Below are 24,445 nucleotides of genomic sequence, written 5' to 3' on the forward strand. Positions count from 1 at the left end.
GGAGACTACATATCTTTGCAAAGACATTTATATGCAGAGCAAATTGTGCTTTTTAAGACTCTGGGGCAGTGGTCTTTGCAAGGAGAGACAGTATTTGTTTCTAGAATACATGAACTGCCACAATTGAGATTATTTATTTTTCTTATATCAGTTTAGGTAAGCTGTGTTTTTCAATAATTTTACCCATTGTATCAAAGTAATTGATAATATGTTTTATTATCCTTTTAATGCCAGTGAAATCTGTAGTGATATTCTCTCTTATATTCTTGATTTTGGAAATTTGTGCTTTATTTATGTTCATCAATATTGATAAGGCTTTACCAATCATATTAATCTGTTCAAATAACCAAAATGTGCATTATTTTCTAATTTGCTGATTTACTCTTAGTTTTATTATTTTCTTCTATTTATTTTGAATTCATTTACACCTTATTTTCCTAGCTTAAGGTGGAAGCTCCGATTATTGATTTTAATCTTCCTTTTTAATATAAGCTTCTAAGGCTATAAAATTTCCTCTAAGCACTGCTTTAGCTTCATCCCATAAATGTTTACATGCTGTATTTTCTTCATTGTAACTCAGTTTGGAATATTTTCTAACTTTTATTGTGGTTTCTTTATTGAAACATGGGTGCATGCTGTAAATTCAAGTATGTATTCAAATTTTTAAATATTTGGGCATTTTTTTACATATCTTATTATTATTGATTTCTAATTTAATTCCATTATGGTTAAATGATATATTATGTAAGGTTTGAATTTTTGAAATTTATTGACTTACTAGAGGCCTGGTACATGAAAATTCATGCACTGGAGGAGCGGGGGACCCTCAGCCTGGCCTTCCCCCTCTCACAGTCCAGGAGCCCTCAAGGGCAGGAGGCGACCCAGTGATCAGGGGAAGGTGATGCCTCATCACACCTCTGCTGCCGCTACTGCTGGCAGTGCAAGCCTTGACTGGCCCTGGCTACCTGAGCCATGGGCGGTTCTGGGAAGCTGAGCAGCCGCCATCTAAGGCTTGCCTGCACCTTGGGTTGGCCCTGGGCAGTTGGGGAGCTGAGGGGACTGGGGACTCTGGAGGCAGCTGCGAGGGGTGGGCCCAGTCTTGCCCCATACCTGCCTCCCCAGCAGGGCTGAGGGTACTGGGCACCACTATCTTGTGGCTGTGGACACCACCATCTTTGCCAGAGTGGCAGTCAATTAGCATATTCCCTCTTTATTGGCTGTGGGTACTGCCATCTTTGTGAAGGTGTGAGGTTCAATTAGCATATTCCCTCTTTATTAGATAGGATTTTATGACCCAATATACAGTCTATCTTGGTGAACATATTATACAGACATTTGAACATGGGTATTATGTACGTGTTGTTCTAAAATATCAATTAAGTAAAATTGGTTGATAAAGTTTAGAGCCTCTATAGCCTCAATTGTTTTCTCCAGTATTTCTATCAGTTACCCAGAAGAGGTATTAAAATATCCAATATGGCTGTTGACTTGTCTATTTCTTTCTTTAGTTTTATCAGCTTTGGCTGAAGCAATATTATTAACTACACAAGTAGATTTGATTTCAAGTCTTTCTCATGTAATAAGCCTTTTATAATATAAACATTTCCTTTTTATCTCAGGTAATACTCCCTGTCTTGAAGTCTCCTTAGTATAATAATAACATAAGCTTTCTTGAGTTTATTGTTTGTACAATTTTTTAATTTTATTTTCAACCTATCTGTGTCACTACATCAAAATACAATGTCTGCTACAGCACAGAGTAAGGTCACATTAAAAAACAAAAACAAAACAGTATAAAAACTGCTGTTTGGCAAGGGGGAATGGGGATTAGGGAGCTGTGTGAAAAAGGTGAAGAGATTAAGAAGAACAAATGGACAGTTATAGAATATTCATGGTGATATAAAATAAATAATAGGGAATATACTCAATAATATTGTAATAACCATGAATGGTGTGTGTGTGTGTGTGGGGGGGGTGGTACTAGACCTATCACGGGGATCACTAAGTAAGTTATATAAATGTATAACCACTATGCTGTATACTTGAAACTAATGTAATATTGAATAACAACTGTAATTAAAAAGTAAATTTAAAAGAATAAATTTCTGCCTTTTAGTTGGAGAGATTAGTTTATTTACATGTAATTTATTGATATGGTTAGTTTGATGTTTGCTAATATGCTCTTCAATTTGATTTCTTTTGGTCACATTTGACTTTTACTTATCTATTCCTCCATTTCTGAATTCTTTTGTGTTTATATTTTTTTCATTTAAATTCCTCTTATGGCTTTTTAATGATGCCTTTTGTATTAATTTTTAATGTTTTCTCTACGTATTATGATATGCATCCTTAACATTTTACAGTATTTAGAATTAATTTTGTAAAAAGGATTTCTTTCAATATGTTTTGTGTTTCTTTGTTTTTGGGTCATTTATGTATTGTATGAGATAACTTGGGTAGTTTTTTTTGTTTTGTTTTAAGTATTTCTACTTGAGGTTCACTGAGCTTCTTAAATTTGTATATTGATGCTTTTTACCAAATTTGGAAATTTTTCAGGATTCTGTCTTCACATGTTGTTTGGCTCCATTCTCTTCCTCTTCTTCTGGGACTCCAAATGCTACTAAGTTAGATGTTGCATTCTTATTTGCTTGAGGTGTTAGATGACGGATGGGAAAACTACTGCCTCTTGACCAATTTTGGCTTATATTTTTAGGACCCTCAAACTAAAAGAAATGGGAATTAAGAATGATTTTTACATTTGTAAAAGCTTATAGAAAACAAACAAAGAAGAATATACAACAGAGATTGTATGTGGCCTATAAAGTCTTAAGTATATACTAATGCCCTTTACATAAAAACTTTGCTGTCTCCTGTATTAGAGGATGGAGTCTGGCTACTATAGGGATTGGATTTTGAGGAGGAAATCCTGGAAAGGAGGAAACCATAGGTAGGGGGAGCCTGCAGATCTCCCCTTTGTCCCATGATGCTTGGGCTAGGAGTTGTTCTCTGGGAGAAAGACTTATAATGGTGATCACCAAACAGTATGACTTCCATTTGTTAAGAGTCAAAGAACCTTATAATTTCTGAAAGCTTTGCTTTCTCCCCAGTTCCTTCAAATAGCAGTTATTTTTATATTTTTTCAGAGTTTATAATTGTTATCTGTAGAAGTTTTAGGTGATATAGGCCACTCTTTTATCATCAGAACTCACTTTTATCATCAGACTCATTTTTAATTAAATAGAATATGAATTATAACAAAGCAGATGATAAAACAGGCAAATTAATGGACATTTACACTCAGTTTGTTCACTCAGGTGTTTCGTTACAGAGCTCTGGCTACACTTTGTCACCTTACCTAAGGAAGCATCTTCTAATTCACACAAGCATCTATGTGAGAAAACTATTAAAATCATCAGGATAACACTATGCTCCAAATATTCATATTTAATAGTTCTACCTGCAAATCATAGACTCAGACTGTTGAAATGGACCTCCGAGGACACCCAATGCAGAAATATCCCTCTCAGCATTCCAGATGGGTGGCATTCATACTCTGATTAAATTCCAAAAATTAAAAGCGCTATACTTTTTGTATTTTCTATAATATATAAATTCCTTTTGACTCCAAATACCTCTTCCACATTATGAATTGGCTGATAAAATTAGAGTCAAGATTTAACAACTGCTGAGTTGTGGATCAAAGCCAGTCTTTTCCCACCTCTTCTGGAATTGGGTGATTTCTGCCCTTGGACTATGGAGGCAGTTTTTTGTATTTGTTTTGTTTTGTTTTGTTTTGTTTGTTTGTTTGTTTTTTTCTTATGCGTCCAGGAATTCATGGACATGATTTGAGGACTAGTCTATGTTCTAAAATTCCTTTGAGTAATTTTTACACTGAGGAATCAGCTCACAGGATGCCCAGGGGAGGCACTAGAAGCTATACTTTACTGATGTACCTAACAGTTGGCACTTGTGGCATATGGAAAGCCAAAGATACCCACTTATAAAAACATTCTACAGTAAACATACCAACTTAGTGTGCCGAATGCACTCTTGTGAAGATGTTGATACCAAATTCTTGGATTTGTACTGGAACCCAGATTCTTTGTCCACTGGAATCGAAGAATGAATCCACGGACAGCAAGTGGTATAGCAAAGGTGGAGATTTATTGAAGAACAAGTACAGACTGCCATGTGGGGAGAAGGAAAGAGTCCCACAGAATGGACTCCCAGGGAGGGGGAAAAGAGTTCCCCTTCACTATGGCTTATATAGGTATCTTGATATCCTCTCTGATTGGTCACTATTCTCTTAGACTGATCCTGGGCTCAAAGGTCAAACCTCACACAGGACATGTGAAGTTCTCCCCCTTCCTTCCTTCTTTTCTTTTCTTTTCTTTTCTTTTCTTTTCTTGTCTGTCTTTCTTTCTTTCTTTCTTTCTTTCTTTCTTTCTTTCTTTCTTTCTTTCTTTCTTTCTTTCTTTTTTTCTTTCTTTCTTTCTTTCTTTCTTTCTTTCTTTCTTTCTTTCTTTCTTTCTTTCTCTTTCTTTCTTTCTTTCTTTCTTTCTTTCTTTTTAATATATTTTATTGATTTTTTACAGAAAGGAAGGGAGAGTCAGAAACATAGAACAGCTGCCTCCTGCACACCCCCTACTGTGGATGCGACCGCAACCAAGGTACATGCCCTTGACCAGAATCAAACCTAGGACCTTTCAGTCCACAGGCCGAAGCTCTAACCACTGAGCCAAACCGGTTTTGGCTCCTTCCTTATTTTCTATTCCCTTTGGACTTTCTTCTTCTTCTCCTTCTGAATGAAGGGCTCCCTACTTTTTATTTTGTAAATGTAGACCTTGCTTGGCTACTTCCAGTACCCTTGTGTTATGGAAATGTAATTGCACCTGGCTTGCTTGCGTTATGGAAATGTACCCTCTCCCAGTCTGTAGCCCTGTGTTTTTCCATGGACCCCAATTCGAAAATATCCCTAAGCCTGCCTATATTCCCCTAAAATTCCTGCTTCAATGTTTACAAGATGTCTCTGATCTTCTATTTTCAGTCAACTACATGTATCATACACGAAGAGATTCAAATTAAAATAAATATTTCCCTTCAATGGTCCCTTCAATGGAAATCTCTTAACCACTTGACAAGATGAAGGCTGTGAACTTTAGTTATCATACATTTCTGCCTACCTACTGCTACCTATATAATTTAACAGGGGAAATGGATATCAAGTAATAACTTGTGGCCATAATTTCATGTACAGTTTCATGCTGTTGCTCTGGTATAATTTTATAGATAAATAAAAACTACATCTTTATATTTGTTCTCTAATTTCATTGCAAGGCACAAGAAAGTCATTAGTCATATGAAGATTTACAACTTGAGAAAACACAGTTTCCAGCTAAGACAATTTATCACGCACAAAAAATTCTAGGGAAGAACATGAACTATTTTCATCTGTGTTAGTTACTGTGGTATCTTACTTTTATTTTCTATTTATGTCCTTGAAATATTTGCTTGCCCACAACCTCACTACATTTTCTGTATCTACAAATAAGATATCTCAGGGATATCCAGGCCTTATGTTCCTCAAGTGAACAATTTAAAGATAAAAGAGCCTTTGATTCAAAAAAAGATGCCTGGCCCGGCCAGTGTGAGTCAGGGGTTGAGTGTAGACCTATGAATCAGGGGGTCATAGTTCAATTCCTCATCAGGGCACATGCCCCAATTTCGAACTTGATCCCCAAAGTGGGGATTGCAGGAGGGAGTTGATCAATGATTCTCTCTCATCATTGATGTTTCTACCTCTCTATCTCCTCCCTTTCTCTCTAAAATCAATAAATTTTTTTTTAAAAAGAAGAGACCTAACCCATATTTTGGGAGTGGGGAAGGTAGAATTCAATCACAGATCTTAGATTTATAATAATCTAAATCTATCATTTTTAGGTTATATATCAGAAAAACTTGTATACTTTTTAAGTTTGTCTTCTTACCAAAAGGTTCTTGGGTGTGTATGTATGTGTATGTGTGTGTGTTAGAGAGGGCTAGCAAAAAAGATTTTTGTGTCTTGCTAAATGCCATATTTGAGGTATAAATACTAAAACCACAGACAATATTTTAAAATTCTTTTTCTAAAGTGGTAGGAAATATTTCATTGAACCTATTGCCAGGAACAAAAGAGAAAAAAATAAATGCTCCTTCTCTTCTCAGAGTCAAAGAATTCCTCATAGTCAACAAGCCTTTGTTTGTATTTTAAGATGGGCAGTGGGGAGGGAAGCAGGATCAAGAGCCCAATGGCGACTACCAAAAAAATTATTTTAACAATTACCAAAACACTCTCACAGCATCTTTTAAAATTTCTTCTCAATGCTCAATTTCATACTGACTTGGCTCCACTTTTAGAACTTTTTAAGATGAAGTTGCTTTCTATATGAAGTCCAGGGAGCAGCAGTAGAGTTTTTCTTGGGAACTGTTTCCCCCAACTGCTATCATATTGGAAATTCTCTCCTGCCGCACACACTGACCCTCCTCCAACATTCACACACTCTCCAGGAATTGGAAAGGGAAGCTTTGTGTGAGGAAGGTGTCATTCACTGACAACCTTCTCTAACTTCATAGAAATAGCCACTCCTAAGCAGCCCCTTGTAAGATCTGAGTGACCTGGAGGGCTGGTTATTCATTGCCTACATAATGATTCATCAAAGTTCTGCTAATTCTCAAAAGAATATGTGCAGAGAATTGCCAAAAGCTGTCAAAACTCCACTAAATACATTATTGAGAGCAACTAAACATCATGCTTATAGGAATGCCCCTAAAATATAAGTCACCTACAAAGTCACCCATCATTGAACCTTATCCAAATGTACTAGCCCAGTGGTGGGCAAACTCATTAGTCAACAGAGCCAATTATCAACAATACAATGATTGAAATTTTTTTGAGAGCCAACTTAAACTTCTTCTAATGCCATTTCTTCAAAATAGACTCGCCCTGGCCATGGTATTTTGTGGAAGAGCCACACTCAAGGGGCCAAAGAGCTGCATGTGGCTCTCAAGCCACAGTTTGCTGACCATGGTCCTAGCCTATACGTGAAGTATAGTAGTAGAAACTGCTGTTTGTTTGAATTCTGTACTTATTTGTTTGCTAAAATAATAAAAAGTTATTTTGATTTTCTGAACTTATGTATGCTATCCCAATACTCCATTGATGATGGTTTGAATATCCCATTGATTGTGATCTCACTGGTCATGGAAGCACATTCCTCTGGGACCCAAGACAGTTCAATTATACTAAATTGCCTCAGTAGCTCCAGATAGTGCATTTCTGTTGACTCAGTGATCCCAGGATCTGGACAGCACAATTATTCTAAATTGTCCAAGTGGTCCGTCCCAGATAATGTGTTTCTGTTGATTCAGTGATTCGTAGATAACTAAGTTGCTCAAATTCTGCTTCTATAAAAATGCTTTTTCGTGACACAGGTTCCTCATTCCACACCCAAAGATGTAATCGATACCTTTGTGATATTCTACCACCATAAGCCAGGCGTGGCAAGCTGCTTGGGGCTGCGAGGTTTGGAGCACTTTTGCCCCTCATCAGCGGCCGGATTTTAATAAATGACTCCATAAATCGACTTTTTTTTAAAGCATCCTTTGTGACATTTGGGATACATCACAACATATGCGTCATGCTGGGCATAAGCTAAGCACTCTAGTCTGCCTGAGAAAGTATTATTTTTTCTGCCATGCACAGGCATATGTAAGAACTAGGTTATACTTCCATTGCAGGGGGTAAGAGGGACTATACATCTATTTACTCCTTAGTTGAAAAGGACAAGGAATTGTGTTTTTGTGGGTTTTTTTTTTTTTTTTTTTTTTTTTTTTTTTTTTTAGTTTCAAAATATTTAGCTGAATGACACCTTACTTAATAACATGAATGTTGATTCATGCCATTTTAATAAGTCTTAAGCTCAATGGCCTTCTGATATGAACTATTCACAGGTTGGCTGGCATTTAAAATATAATAGATGAAGGTGGGTAATAAATCGATCTTAATATTATTTCTTCAAAAGTGTGGATAAAACTAAATGTTCAGGGGGAATTTTTTATAAGCAATTTAGTGGATCTCATAGCATTATCACAGAAAGCTCTTCGTGTCTGCTTTCTCAATCAAATGTGTGCTGCCCTTCACCACAGGCACTGAAATATCGGCTCCATTTTATGGAACAGGCAAATATTGAAACAGTAGCAATAAATTCTTTTTCTATTTGTGTTGTTCTCTCATCTGTAATAAGGATTTACCAACTAATATCTATTTTCATTGCCTATAGATTTCTTTCTTGAGCTACTCACCCACAGTAGTCAATCAAATATTTACAGTTCAACAACTCTAGAGTTAAAAAAAAGTATTGTAATTGAAAAGAAAATCTACCCACCGATTTTAAAAAGGTTTCAGTTAATGCTTTTAAGACACCTGAGTAATTTAATTTATATAGCTCTCACCCAGATACTCAATGTCTAATAATCCTAAGAAAATAATCATGGTTGTATACAAAATATATCTAAAAAGTGCTCATCTCAGTGCTATTTCTAATTTCATAATACTAAAAACAAGCTAAATGCCTCACAACAGGGCATTGGGATTAAACAAATAAATGTGCAAAGCCATGATAGAATACTATTACCGGTATGTGAATAAGCACAAACCACAACTTAATGTAAATTCAAGAATTGGGTCCCCTCTGCATGCAAGAATTTTGAGTGACTTCTGTTTTGCTTTATATTTACCCCCAAGCAACAGCCATTTATTTAGCTCAAAAATATGCAGGCCAACAATTTGGGCTGTTTTCAGAGGAGTGTTTCTTTAGATCTGGGTTAGGCTCAACTAACTGATCTTTGCTGTGGTGCATGCATGTTTCCGTGATTGGGTGCTGGATTGGCTGGTGACTGGTTAGTTGTCTGCTGGCTGAATGACTGCTGAGATGTAGTCATGCGTCTTCCAGTAGACTAGCCCAGACTCATTAACATATTGGTAATGTTCCAGGCTCAGCCAAGTATGTAAGCATCAATACACGCGTTTCAAGCATTATTTTTCTTCCTCCTCATTTCATTCAAAAACATTTTTAATTGTGGTTAAAAAAAAAAAAAAAAACACATACCATTTACCATCTTAACCATTTTTAAGTGTACAGTTCAGTAGCATCAACTGTATTTACCTGGTTGTGCATAGATCTCTAAAACATTTTCATCTTGCAAAATAAACCTCCATACTCACATACTCATTGAACAACTCCCCCTCTCCCCACCTCCCAGCTCCTGGTGAGAAGGCTAAAAAGGGCTAATTCCAATGTAACCCTGATATTCTTCGGGGCTAGTGATCTGAATCCAAGCCAGCAAGCTCAGTGTACATACCTGATAACCTATAATTATATCACTACCTCTTTCCCAGATACTGGTCTTGCAGAACAGGTTACAGAGGCTATTGGGCTCCGACAGTGCATTGCCCAGAGGGAGGGCTATTAACTCTGACACCCGGGGGCCTTCTTGCAAGGCCCTCGAAAAGGAGCAGAAGCATAATCCATGTCTGTGGGACAAGGACCACAGGGAGATATAAGGAAGGGTCCATGCATGTTCCTTCACTCAGATTTGGAAGGCTGTTCCCTGAGTCTACCGGCATAGTAAACAGTGTCTCTCCTTTTTTTTTTTTTTTTTTTTTTTTTCTCAGAAGCATCCTTGATTTTCTTTTTTGTCTTCTGCGACACTGGTAACCACAACTTTATTTTCTGTTACTATGAATTTGACTACTTTAGATGTTTTGTGTAAGTGAAATCATACAATAGTTGTCTTTTTGTTACTGAATTATTTCACTTAAAATAATACCTCAAGCTTCATCCATGATGCAGCAGATAGCATTCAAATCATATTCCATTGTATGTATATACCACATTTCCTTTATTCATTCATACACTAATAAATATGTGGGTTGCTTCTACCTCTTGGGTATTATGAATAAAGCTATAATCAAGATGGGTATGCAAATATCTCTTTGAAATCCTGCTTTCAATTATTTTGTATATATGCCCAGAAATGGGATTGCTGGATAATATGGTAACTCCATTTTTAATTTTTTGAGAAACTTTCATAATATTTTCCACAGCACTGCACCATTTTACATTCCTACTAGCAGTGCACAAGGGTTCCAATTTCTCCACATTCTCACCAACATTTATTTCCTTTTTAAAAATAGTGGCCATTCTAATGGGCATGAAGCAATATCTCATTATAGTTTTTATCTATATTTCCCTGATGATCAGTGTTAATGTGCATCTTTTCACATGCTTGTTGGCCATTTGTATATCTTCTATGGAGAAATGTCTATTCAGGTCCTTGCCTCTGCTTTTCTTTTTGTGGTTTTCCGTGTGTTTAATTTTCTGCAGTAAGTATTTGTTAACTTTGATACTGAAAAAATTATTGGGAATAGTAATAAACAACATATCAAGCAAGTTGTTGCAATAAACAGATGGGTCAATGTTGAATGCCTAGTTGGGGTAATTATGGGTAGGGTCAGAATTAAAGAAGCAACTTTATTCCAAACTAAGGCCCCTCCATATTTTGTGATCAAGTAGCTCGGGTAACATAAAGCAGGGCAGGCAGAGGATTAAATCAGTGAAGCTGAGCTGGCAATGCAGCCCTGAAGCTGTCAGTAACAGCCTGTGCCCCAAACCCATGAGGGTACTTGGCGATCTTGCACACAAAATCTCGGTCTGGATACTGCAAATGATTGTTCTCTTAGGGATTTTGATATTTAGAAGGAAACTTTATTATGTAATTAAGGTTTATGGCTTTTATCTAACCAATTCAGAAGCAGTAACTAGATAAATCATCAATAATTTTGTAATCTGGTTTTAAGGAATGCTTGTTAAGCATTTTCAGGTCCATCTTGGTATAAAATAAAGATAAGCAAAGAAAAGCTTATAACAAGGTTTTAAATTTGAAATTCTAGACAAAAATTTAAAGCTTGGCTGAAACCAGTTTGGCTCAGTGGATAGAGCATAAGCCTGTGGACCGAAAGGTCCCGGGTTCGATTCTGGTCAAGGGCATGTACCTTGGTTGCAGGCACATCCCTAACTCTCTATCCCTCTCCCTTCCTCTCTGTAAAGAAATCAATAAAAAAATATATTTTTTTAATTTAAAGCTTGATTTAAATGATTGATGGCAATGAAGTGGATTTCTCAAAGGTCTAGACTGGTGATAGTACTAGCAAACTTGCTGGATGGAATTACTGCCCTGGAAGGAAATAATGGCCAATGATGGCATTTGAACCTCTTAATTAGGTATGCGAGCTATGATGGTTATTTTCTTAGAGGACAGGCTAATATGAGAGCAGAGTGTTCTGAGCAGGTGTACACATTCATTTTTTAGAAGCAAATGCAAACTGGACATCCAAGGCAATTATGGGAAAGAGATACTGGGGTTCAATAAGCCAACCATAGATCTGAATAGTTCTATTCCTGCTTCTGAACTTTTTCTTTACTGAAAGCCTAAATAGCATGCATGTCTAAAACCCATACTCAGTCTTATTATACTGCAAATCTCTTTCCGTAATGTCCCAACCTCTCACCCTCACTCAGTCCCATCTAAATTTCATGTTATTGTACCATTTCTATTTTCTTTCATATTCTAATACCTGACTGAAACTGCATTTTGGACAACATTATGTGGTCTCACCCACCTCCTCAGCATTTTTACTGTGTTCTTTCTTTTCAACCTGATAAGCAGTTTATGGCTAGCTTATTATCTTCCATCTGTAAAATTTCTATCTCATTTTCAATCATTCCCTGCTATTTTGACTACATCATGTTTGCTCCTATGTTTTGGATCAGCAACTTCAGTTTGGCATTATACTGTCCATCTGCCCACAACATTAATATTACCTGCCTTGTCCTCCTCCTGACTTATTTCCTCTGGGACAAGTCCATCTAATTATCCAGTCTTGTCTTTTTCTTTCTGTTCCACAATGCTCCTCTGCCTCCTAAGATCAGTGTACTATTTTCTTTCTTGGAAGATTAGATTGTGTGTGTTTTTTCTAGCCACATAGCCTAGCTCTCCATTATTACGTAGTTCACCCTTGTCCTCACTCAGCCTTCCACCTCTAGTCACTGGTTATGGATCATAGTATTCTATTAGCTTCTGATTATTTTTTTAACCTTATTCTCTGCTTCCTTCAGCTTATGTAAGGCAATATACACCTTAAGGATATTTTCTTTTTCAATAATCTATTTCTATAACTGTTCCTCACACTGCCCCGCCCCTGCCCCCATTCAGGTCTCTCTTCTCTGATGAGTTCAATCTGCCATATGTTTATTTAGCACATTTTGACATTCAAAGCATTTAAGAAGCTAATTAATTCTTGGAGTACTCTTCTGGGACAAGCACCCAGACTACAGAGGTAGTTGACATTAAAGCTGGGAGCAAAGCCCAAGAATTTCTGTTTTTCAAATCACTGTTCAGACTGTTTTCTTTCACTCTGTCTCTCTACAATTGAAATAGATACCATCAGGAATAAATTACTTAGATTTCGCTTACAAGAAAGCTGCCAGAAATTGTGTGACCTTCCCAACACCTCTGATTTCTCTAATCAAACCCATGTTAGTTCTCTGTGAGCTGCTCAGGAGCAGCTGGGAGTCAAACCACAGAATGAGACTAAAGCATGCTGTCTGTTTTCCTCTCTGTTTCATCCAGAAGGACAGAATATTCACCCAAATTTGTCATTACAAGTCATTATCAAGAATACAGTGAGATCAAGTATGGGGATAGATGCAGTCTGGAAAGATGGAGGAAGACAAGAAGAAGAGGACCAAATTGCCTCATAGATTTGCATTGCTGAGATTGACCAGGTTGTTAGAAAGACACAGGGAGAGAGGAGAAAGAGCTCCCTTATCTCAACTCTTGCCAAAATTCCTTTTTTGTTCTTAAAAAAATGTTGAAAATATAGTCCTTTCAACCCTCTGCTCATAAGCAATATGAGGCCATTTGGGATTTATAGTTTGACTTTTAAGGAGCAAAAGGAGTTATTGTGTCCGAAATCTGAGTTTTATCTGGCTGTTATTATTATGTCACCAAGAAATAAGGAGGGGCTTTTGTAAAATGAGAAAAAATTAATAGCAATTAAATGACTTTCTCCTTTTTTCAGTTCAAATGCAAAAGGTAATTGTTTGATCATTGCATCTAAATTGTGGAGGCCATTGATGATCATCTATAAAAATAAAAGTATAATATGCTAATTAGACCAGAAGTCCTTCTGTCTTTCTTGATGAAACTGGGGCCGCGAGGGAAGCCTGGGTCCCCAGTGCCTGCAGGTGGCCAGAGGGGAGCCTGGATCCCAGGTGCCAGAGGGAAGCCAGTGCCGGCAGCTGAGGGGAATGAAGGCCTACTCTTGCACGAATTTCATTTATTGGGCCTCTATTTAATAAATAAAACTGGAAGTGTAACTGCATATTAAAGAAGCTAGCTCAGTCAACACTTTCTTGATCAAGAAAAAAATACATCAAACAATCTTAAATGTATTGGACTCTTTTTAATTCCTGTTGCCTTGCATTTGATGGACATTGCTGTTCAATCTTAGCTGAAATACAGTAATGGTTGAAAGAAAAGCTAGGCTAATTGAAACTTTTCCTGTGCACAAATACCCTTCATAGATGATTAGACTATTTTCCTTTGTGAGGTGAAGGACATACTGTGGTCTTTATTGAAAGATGCAGGGCCTGGCCAGTATGGCTCAGTGGTTGAGTGTTGACCCATGAACCAGAGGGTCACCAGTTTGATTCCCAGTCAGGGCACATGCCTGGGTTTCAGGCTTGATCCCCAGTGGGGGTATGAGCAGTAGGCAGCTGATTAGTGATATTCTCTCTCATTGATATTTCCACCTCTTAATCACTCTCCCTCCTCTCTCTAAAAACTCAATAATTTCTATGTATCCTACATAATAAAAGCCTCATATGCAAATTGTCCCCTGGACTGGGAGTTTGATCTGGAGTTTGACCAGGAGTTCAACCTGGGGTGGGGCTGACGGTGGCAGGCAGCTGGGGAAAGGGAGGTGCTCTGGCTGGCTGCCGCTGGGGACCGTACCTGTGCACAAATTTCATGCACTGGGCCTCTAGTACACACACACACACACACACACACACACACACACACACACAAAATTCAAGTGAAATTATTTTTAAAAAAGAAAGATGCAGGGATTAAGTGACTTGACAAAAATTACGTAGAAAAAGGTGGAGCTGGAAAGTAACATTTGAGAGCTTTTCCTGACTACTTTCTTAGCCACTACAGACTCAAGTGGCTTATAAACATCAGAAATTTATTTCTCACAGTTTTAGAAGCTGGGAAGTCCAAGATCAAGCTGCTGGCAGATTTGGTGCCTGGTGAGGGCACGCTCTATAGTTCACAGATAGCACTTTCTCTCTGTTCTCACACAGTGGAGGGGGCAAAGGAGTTCCCTTGGGTCTCTTTTATAAGGACACTAATCACCTCTTAAAGGCCCCACCTCTTAATATAATCAGCTCAGGGGTCAGGATTTTAACCTATGAATTTTTAGACACATACATTCAGACCATAGCAAATACCATATTATATCATCTCATTCTAAGTTCAGGCATATGACAAGCCCCAGAGTTTTGTTTTAAAATTTTACTTACTAATAAAACTTCCTTTGAAGCATACAATTTAATTTTTTTCTTTCTAGGACATATAAAAATGTTCCTACATAAAACAAACACACAGAACAACAACAACAACAAAATACAATATCATTTCAAATTTCCACGAATCCTTATGTATTCATCTCTTTCTCAAGGTTTAGATCTTCACATCTACTTGGTAATGATTATTGGAAAACAATTGCAGTTTAAGAAATGATACTCAATGTCCCTGGCTGGTTTGGCCCAGTGGATAGAGTGTCAGCTGCAGACTGAAGAGGCCCAGGTTCAATTCCAGTCAAGGGCACATACTTTGGTTGCAGGCTCTTCCCCAGCCTGGGCTTTGGTCCGGGCTCCTGCAGGAGGCAACCAATTTCTTTCATATCAATGTTTCTCTCTGTCTTTCCCTTTTTCTTCCAATCTCTCTAAAAATCAATGGAAAAATATCCTCCAGTGAGGATTAACAACAACAAAATGCTACTCAATGAAATTATTACCTTGCTAGAATGCTATTTGCAAATTTAGTAAGAGTAATGATTCATTTATGATTCACTATCTACCTAGATCGAATGAGTGTGTTCTATTTCCTATCCCCCTGGGGTGAGCTATAGAAGTCTCACTTTCTCCAACAATAACAATGCAAAAACAAAACAAAACAAATCAGTTTATTACAGTGATTAAGAAAGTAATGGCAGCTTCCACTGAATTCTGCATTCCTGTAGCACAGCTTCCAAAGTGATACTCTCATCTCCTCAGCCCTTTGCATTTCCATAACACTAGCATTCACTCATTTGGTCAACACCATTTGTGTGTGTGTGTGTGTGTGTGTGTGTGTGTGTGTGTGTGTGTTTAATCACAAGTGAACTGTCATGGAAGAAATATGCAGAAAAGATAAAACAAAACAAACAAACAAAAAAACAGGAAACCAGTTATGTAAGCTTGCTTTTGTTTGGAGTATATTAAAAAAAAAACCTGAATTTGAGCTTTCAGTTTTTTATGACCTTGTAAGGTGTGTATGGCAGTAGCTGGGGAGAGAAGGGGAAAGAGGGAGGAAGATAAAAACAGAGCTGATGAGGTAGGAAATACATAATATTCCTATTATCATATAAAACTAGGATTCTAAACAGCTATGTCCCCTGTACAAAGGTGAACTGGAAATAAAAATACTCCTGCTCATCCACTAAGGAAGTCTAAAGATTGCCTAGCTCAAAACTTGGTGTTGACTGGTGGGGCAAAGATCTCCTCTGAAAATTAAGTTTAAACTGGTCTTTTGTTGTTAGTGACTCCATGCAGGTTTTAGTGAGTCAGCTGCTTATCTGTATGGGAGAAGTGCATTTTAATCCAGTGGTCAGTTGAAAATTATTTCAAATTCTTTGAAACTCATCATTCAGAGGTGGATCTATTTCTCTCTCTATTGAAATTGGGTGGGCTGTGTGGCTTTTCTGAACAATAGAATATGATAGAACAATAGCATATGTGCCAGTTTCTGGGCTTGGGACTTAAAAAACTGGCAGTCTCCACTTCCTTTTTGGTGGAACACTTGCCCTGGAAGAAGCTTACAGGTCAATGTAATAAGAAGTTTCACTTCCTTGAGACTGTCCTTCTATGAAGAAGCCAAGCTAGCCACCTGGAGAGACCATGTGAAGAGAGGCTGTGAGACCAGCTCAGGCATCAGATGCATGAACAAGGAAGCCTTGGTTTACTCTAGAATAACTTCCATCTGACAGTAATTGTAAGAGGAACCCCAAGTGAGAACAACCCAAATGAACCTCAATTCCCAGAATCGTGGGAGATAACAAGTTATTGTTTTATATTGTTTTAATCCCTTAAATTTTGGGGTGATTTGTTACATAACAATAGATAAAAACAGATACATATGTTATACCATATAAACAAAATCCTTTTCAGGTAGACTAAATACTTAATTGTAAAAGATTTAAAAAACTATTTTTAAAGGCACTTTTAGGAGAATATTTTTATTCCTGCAGGTTAGGAAAGGAATTCTTAAAAAAATACGTGGAGCCCAGCCGGCATGGCTCAGTGATTGAGTGTCGACCTATGAACCAGGAGGTCAAGTTTCAATTCCTGGTCAGGGCACATGCCAGGCTTGCAGCTTGATCTCCAATGTGGGGCACGCAGAAGGCAGCTGATCAATGATTGTCTCTCATCATTGATGTTTTTTTCTCCCACTCCCTCTTACTTCCTCTCTGAAATCAATAAAAATATAAGTAGCATCTTATATTTCAGCATTAAATGTATATATATTTTAAAGATGTGGGAGTAACATTATTAATATGGGAAAATCCAACCCCAAATGTGTTAACCAAAATGTTTTGAAATGTAATTTATAATTCTTATCTATTCCTTCATGTAAGAGTGTCTTCTTATCCTGCAACACAATCATCCAGTAGTAATATTCAAGCATGAGGAACACAGCATCCCTGCTGATTGGATGTTCTACCCATTAGAAACAGTAGAAAGCTGAGTTTGTGATTACTGCAAAGGTACCAGAGGCTTAAGCATGTATAGAGGGAACACTATGTGGATATTCTCAAAAGTAGAACAAATATTAAATTGGGGCTTTTTAGATCTAGACGTTTCCATTATAGCCTTATTAATTGCATTTCCACACTGAACTCAGTGTCCATTCTTTCACCTCTTGCACTTTAACCTCCAGCTCAACCTCAAGAACACATGTTTCATCAAGTACCCTTTTATTTACCATTTCCAACAGATTTCTGAGAAGCAAATACAAAACCAACAAGTAGGCACCAATCTCAACAGTCAATGATAGATTGAGCGGAAAGACATAGAGAACCTGAAGAACTATTTCTGAATTGCACATTTGTCATGAGAGCTGAAAAAAAAAATGACTGGCTTCCTCTGATATATTTGTGTTGCTGGTAATGATAAATGAAGCATAGCTTCCATTTTTCATTGTTTTAAGTGAAATTTGTTTACTACTACTTGACACTTATTTAACCCCCTTAAAAAGTGCTAATTTAATAGCCTTCAAAACCCATCAATAAAAACAGATGTCATTGTTATCGAACCCATCTCATAAGTGGAGAAACTTAGACTCTTACAGCCAGGCATTATTATATGGTGATAGTATGATGGAGGGTAGGTGGAGATGTTACTTTAAATTTCTGTGTTTGAGCTGCACCATTTACCTAAAATGACATTTATAATTTTTGTCTAAAACTTTCCTTACCTCAACATGGTGTAAGTTGTCAGGCAAATGTGAATTCAACACCACATCTCATTGTAGGTCCATAAACATTCTGAAAACACATAGCTCTACACATAAAAGAGGCATGAAAATGAATGGAATTTGGAGTTTTTACATTCTAATTAATAATAAACAAACCCTAAGAATAAATTTCAGTATTGGGTTTCTAGACCTGAAGGGTTTGGGGGTGACTAAGAGAGGGAGGGTGAGTAAACCTAATGAAATGAAGAGCTTTTAGCAAGACAAAGCCTAGTGGCAGGAGGTGCCTTGGAGTGCACACCAAGCAAGGGTTAGTCAACTTTCTTTCCCTATTGCAATGTACGAGATAGAGGATGCTGATGTCTAGTCACCTCATTTGAGTATGTCCAGAAGGGCATTTTCTGGGTGTGACCCTGCCCCTTTAGCTTCCACTCAAGAAAGCATAATGGAATGTAAGTACTAAATTAAAATGATGTGATTAGAAAGATCACTTTGATTTCACTCTCTTTAACATAAAGGAAATCATACCCAACAATCAGGACTTTATCATTTTCACCAAATCACTTGGAACTTGCTTAACTCCTCATAGAATCCACACCAGTTCCACTCTTTCCCATCTGACAAATTCAACCACTTAATTTGTATGGCAGAAGTTTGAGGAAGGGCTGGTCTCATTCTTTCAATCCCTCACATACACCTAGATCTGGTCTTGAAAGCAATGCAATGAAAAGTACTTCTGAAGGCACAGTGATGGGCGACCAGTTCATATAGGGTTGTTAGATTGAGATGCTGAGGAAGAATAAACACTGCTTTTTGACAGTTTTGCCATTCAGTAAAAGACCACAAAGAATGTACTTTAATGACCTACTCTAAATAGACTTTCACTCATTGAGCTGTTTTGTTCTATTCAGCTGATGCTGTGCGTAACTTTTCTGTTGGGCAACTGTGATGTATGAGTATGTCATCAAAATCATTGAAATGCAGTGAGCCTGGGGATTTCTTACATGTATACAATATGTCCTGGCATATGGAGAGTCTAGGTGGCCAGCAATTTGGATAGTGGCCACACTCACTAATCAGAGAATAGACTTCACATGTGCTTAGTTTGGAAGGTACTATTGATCCTGAAGTGACTTTTTCAATTAAACTCACATACACTTCATAATGGGTTTTCAAGTACTGTCAATGCATAAAAAGGTTAACTGAGGCTTAAACACTGTGCAATGGCTGAAAGCCAATGACTGAAACCTCATTGGCCAAGCCTGTTGCAACTAACAACCAATGGAATCATCTGTCCCCTTTTAAATTGTTCAGTTCTGTAACGTTACTACAAAAAATTCAGCAAATATCACTTATATTAACGACAGCTATAATAATGATATTTCCCAGGCACTGAGCTAAGCCCTGAGGTAGGGCTATATTCCCCATTTTACAAGTGAGGAGACTGACTAACAAGGATTAAAGTAAAAGCAGAAAAACCAGGGGCTGAACTATTGAATATGTTGTCTTATGCTCTTAACTAAAATGAAAGACTGCTTCCCCAGTGAACCTATTTGCTAAGCCAAGGGACTAAAAGTCTTGAGATTTTAATAATAAATCAAATATTATCACTGGATAACATTAGCTGGATACCAAAAAGTCACTGGTATATTATAAAGTATTATAAATGACAGTTTGTTATTTCTAGTTGTTTTAAACATCCTAGTTATGTGATTTGTGACTGGGCTGATCAGATTGAATAAAATGAAAAAAACAACGAACTTTTCAGTGCCGTACTAATACTTTCAAGATCAGTGGCTGTGAGCTGCTGTAATTGGACTAGGATCAAAGCCTAAACGTTTGACCAGTGCCTTCACTGAGCTTGTTCAGAGTTGGTAAATATTTCACGTAATTGTAAATGATCCTGAATGGTTTTTCTCATGTGGGCAGGAGTCCTTGGTCCATTTGCAGAAATAGTCACTAATTTATAAATGGGTTAGTTTCAGCCTATGGCTAGCTAACTCATCTCCATACACAGAGGGGAAACCTCTGATACAGGCCAAATACAGGGAAGGTGCATCCTAATTTATGAAGGGTCTAAGTTATATATTTCTAAAAAATTAGATGTCTTTTTACTATTTGCCATAATATATATTAACAAATTAACTGGTAACAAAATGTTTCCAAATGAATTCCTGGGTTTTGATGGCTACGTATGGTTTATTTGTAATAAGCCGTAGTCATTTGCATGCAAATAATGTGTCAAAGCCCTTAAAACCAGATAGATCCCTCCTAGGTGCAACATGCCCCTTCGCAATCTTGTTTACAGTATTACTTTGCTTAGCTAACCATTCATTCAGAGATAGTGTAATGGTAATTTGAACAGGAACTGGGAAGAAATTTAATCACAAATTCTGAATTACTGGGGCCCAAAATAATGAGGCCTTCCTGTATAGTCATTTCTTGATTATCCACATCAATGAATGAGACACTGATAATTTTTAAATCATTTCTATTTTACCTCGTATATTATTTGGGGAAAAGTTACCTTCTCAATTAGATTTTGCTCAGGCTCCTGTAAAACTTAAATTTGCATTCCCTCAGCACACATAAATGGGCAAAGAGAGAACCAAGAAGCATATAATAGAGAGTTGTGAGGGATGAATCACTGAGCATGGCTAATCTACAGGTTGAGAATCAGTCTTATTAGAGATTTCTTCATTTCAGAAGATGTGTTCAGTAAACCTTCCCAAACAAATAGAAAATCTCAGTTCCTAATAATTAATTCTTAAGAAGATGACTATATGGAGAATCTGGAGTCAATCCCAGGGGAACCCAGTGAACCTGAACTGGGTCTGGAACCCAAGGTACACCTCGAGGCTTCAAGTTTCCATGAGATTTCTCAATGACAACTGAAACATCTGGAATGGTAGCTACAATAGGCAGATGGTAGAAAGGTACCTTCTGGTATATCCCAAATTATACGTAAGTTATTTTTATTTAAAAACACTCACAGTTTAACTGATGTACTTTATTGAGAGTTGGAATTGCACTGTAAAAGCATCATATTCTTCCCTCACTGGAGTAAAAATGAGACAGCTGATGGCCAGACTATGGTATATAAAGTGAGCAAGTGTAAGGAAATGCTTTAAAATCATTTGAGGGAGAAATGTTGATGTTACATACACCTTTTCCCCTTGTCTTGGATCTTCTAGATGCTTTTCCATTTTGTTTAGGTTGCTATAAACGTTTTAAATTGGTTGAGATAAGGGAAAATGGTGAGTTGTTGATACATTATGGCAGGAGAAAAAGAAAAAAGTTTGATTCAAGGGGGAAGCCATCTATTGTCTTCACTAACAGAGAGATGTGGACATGGAGCTGGGAATGCTGGTGACCCTTGAGCCCAGGCAAAGGTCAGAGCTAAGCACTGACTGTTTAGTTTAGACAATGGTAGCTGAAGCAACTTCCCCACCAGACAGTAATGTAAATCCTTACTGATAAGATGCTCTGTCTGTTACTGGAATTGCCTGCCTAAAGGTGGGTCCCAAACTGAATAAAAGGATGGCAAGGCCTGAGCACAAGCGAAGTTCTTCTCTTTGTGTTGGGCTCCCGCCTGGCCTCCCAATTTCCAAATTATTATTTCTTGTTCATCTCTTTCATTTGTGCAAGGCCCTTCTCCAGAGCCCAAACCCTGAACCATGTGGGGTGTGGGTCATCACAGACTGAGTTATTCTCTCTGTACCTCCAACACACATAGCACCGGGGACAGAAATAGTTAGTTGACCTCCAATATCTTTTCTCTCCATTTGTAAGAGAATTTTTGAGTTTTAGCAGAACACATGCTTAATACTTTATTTCCCAACCTCCCTTGTGCATCAGTATGGTCACTAAATTCTGGCTATAAGTGGAAGTTTCCTATGTGACTTCTAAAAATTGTCCTTATGGGAAAACAGTGCACTGTCCTTTGCCCTATTTTTTTCTTTCTACTGTCTGAAAAGGTGACATGATAGCCAGAGTTTAAGCAATCACCTTAGGTCATAAGCGTGAGAGAAGCACCCTAGAGACAGATGATGGATCTAAAAGCTGGAAGGAGTCTATGTCCTGGTAAATTCACAGGACTGCCAACCCTGACCTGGATTGTCAAGCCTTAGATTGCTCACACGAGAGGATTAAATCTTGTGTGTTTAAGTCACTGTTAATTTGGATTTCCTGTCACTCACAGCTGTTCCTAATCCTAAGTGATACAGCATTTAATCAAGTTCTTTCTTTATAGAGGGAATCTATTGCCTGGGCAAAGGGCAGAGAAAGCCCTTAGGGAGGAATTATTTGTTGGTGATTTAGTTGCCACCATGTCAAAGCAGCCCTATGCCCATGAACCAGCCCTTCGGCTGTGGAAATCACTGTGCCCTTAGCCTTGGTGTGACAGTAGCTTCATGATGGCAGTATTTTGCCTTTGTGTTTATCTTTTGTTGGTTTGCAACAACAGATGCCACTATTAATCCTCCCCACCTGTATACTAACTGCCTGAATGGTAGCTTAATATAAATCTGTTCATTCTGTCATGATTGTGGGCGGTCAAGGTGCGATGGAAGGAAGGAGAGGTAGATTCTTAGCAAGGCGATCTATGACTATGCTAGTGAGCCCAGTATGGCCCATTTCAGTGCACACGCAGGCAATAACTTGTAATGGACATAGTTAAACTCCCCTCCTAACATCACCATTCTGGAAACGTTAAATTCTAAATTCAGGCTGTACACTATGGGTTAATGGGATTGACAATTGACTGTGCTTAATGGTATTAAGGTAATGCATTTAAACATCAAAAGTTTACAACCCAAAATTGATCACCTTGGCCAATTTACACAAGAAGGATCAATATAATCAGCTCCCCCTCTTTAAATGTTAGCAAATGCTTTAACACAACACACCTGACCATGGGATGCTGATTAAAATTAGATACAGAATTAAGCTCCTTCCACATAGTAGAAGAGTCAATTTGAAAATCCTGATAATCAGCTGGAGCTGCCCACAAGGCTCGGCTTTACAGCATTTAAAAAGAAAGGAAGCTCGCTCCCCACAATCATAATGATTTTTTAAAAAGCCAACAGTAGGAAACACAGGGGCAATAATAGGGCTTGTGATTTTTCAGTAATGGTTGCCATTTAGTCCAGAGAAGGAAGAGCTTTAAGCTGTGCGTGGTGGATCCCTGTGTCCACCCACAGGGAAATGCCTATAAAGGAGAAGAGAAAGGTTTTCAATCCCCTTCCCAGCTCACATAACCAAGAGCAAGCTTGACTGCCCCTACCAAGAAAGCCCCCCTTTTACACACACACAGAGCAAATCACAACCATCCTCAGTACCACACCTGCCTGTCAGATAGGCATAACCCAAACTCAAGTGCATCTTCTGATGGAACAACAATGCCTACGCAAGAACTTTAACACAGGCCTGACCATTCCAGTTAGCCTCTGTATCTGCAGATTCTGCATCTGCAGACTTAATCGACCTTGAATCAAAAGTATTAAGAAAAATGTTATTTCATTGATAACATATACTATGTAGCTAGGCCTACAATGGTTGCATATGTACAAAATATGAACACCCTTTTTTCTTGTCATTATTCCCAAAATAATAGAGTATAAACTATTTACATAGCATCTACATTGTATAGTCATACGTTGCATTTCAGTCAATGAGGGACCACATATATGACAGTGGTCCCTCATTATAATGGAGCTGAAAAATTCCTATTTCCTGCTGAGGTCTCAGCCATTATAACATTGTAGCACACTGTATTACTCATATGTTTGTGGGATGCTGGTGTAAACAAACCTGCTGTGCTGCCAGTCGGATAGAAGTGCAGCACACAATTACAGTCGGAGGTCACACCATCTAGGTTTGTGTAAGAGCACTCCATGTTAGCACCATGACCAAATTGCCTAATGCATTTTGGTGCATTTCTCAGAACATATCTTCACTGCTAAATATGCATGACGATATTAGGTATTATAAGTAGTCTAGAGATGATTTAACTAACATATATGAGAGGATAAGCATCGGTCATATGCAAATAGTACACTAATTTATATTAAGGGACTTGATTTTGCTATCTGAGGGGGTTTTCTGGAACCACAGATAAGTAAACATGACTATATTTCAAGGCAGAAGACACTTGTGGGCAAATTGCACAGTAGTGCCCTCTTCACCTTCTTATGCCTCTACCAGGAGCCAGTGCCTTACTGATCCTTCCTTCTCTCCTCATCCCACTCATGCTTTCTGTGGGTTGTGATGTTATATACTGCATACAAATTAACTTACTCTCATTATATTCACATCTGAATATAGTACATTTTCTGGAAGCATTTACATTTTAAAGAGGGCCAAAGGCTAAAACCAAAAAAAAAATATTTAATGGTGGCATTTCAAGTCACTGATTCTCAAGTTCAGCCAGGGAGGTTTGCTCTAATTGCAGATTCCTGGGCCTCATCAACAGAGAACCTGACTCAATGGATCTGGGTTGGGGGAACCCAGAAATCTACTTTTCCCCCAAAAGGAGAACATCAATGTT

This window comes from Pipistrellus hanaki (assembly GCF_964339955.1).
Source record: "Pipistrellus hanaki genome assembly, chromosome: X".
Taxonomy (NCBI): Eukaryota; Metazoa; Chordata; class Mammalia; order Chiroptera; family Vespertilionidae; genus Pipistrellus; species Pipistrellus hanaki.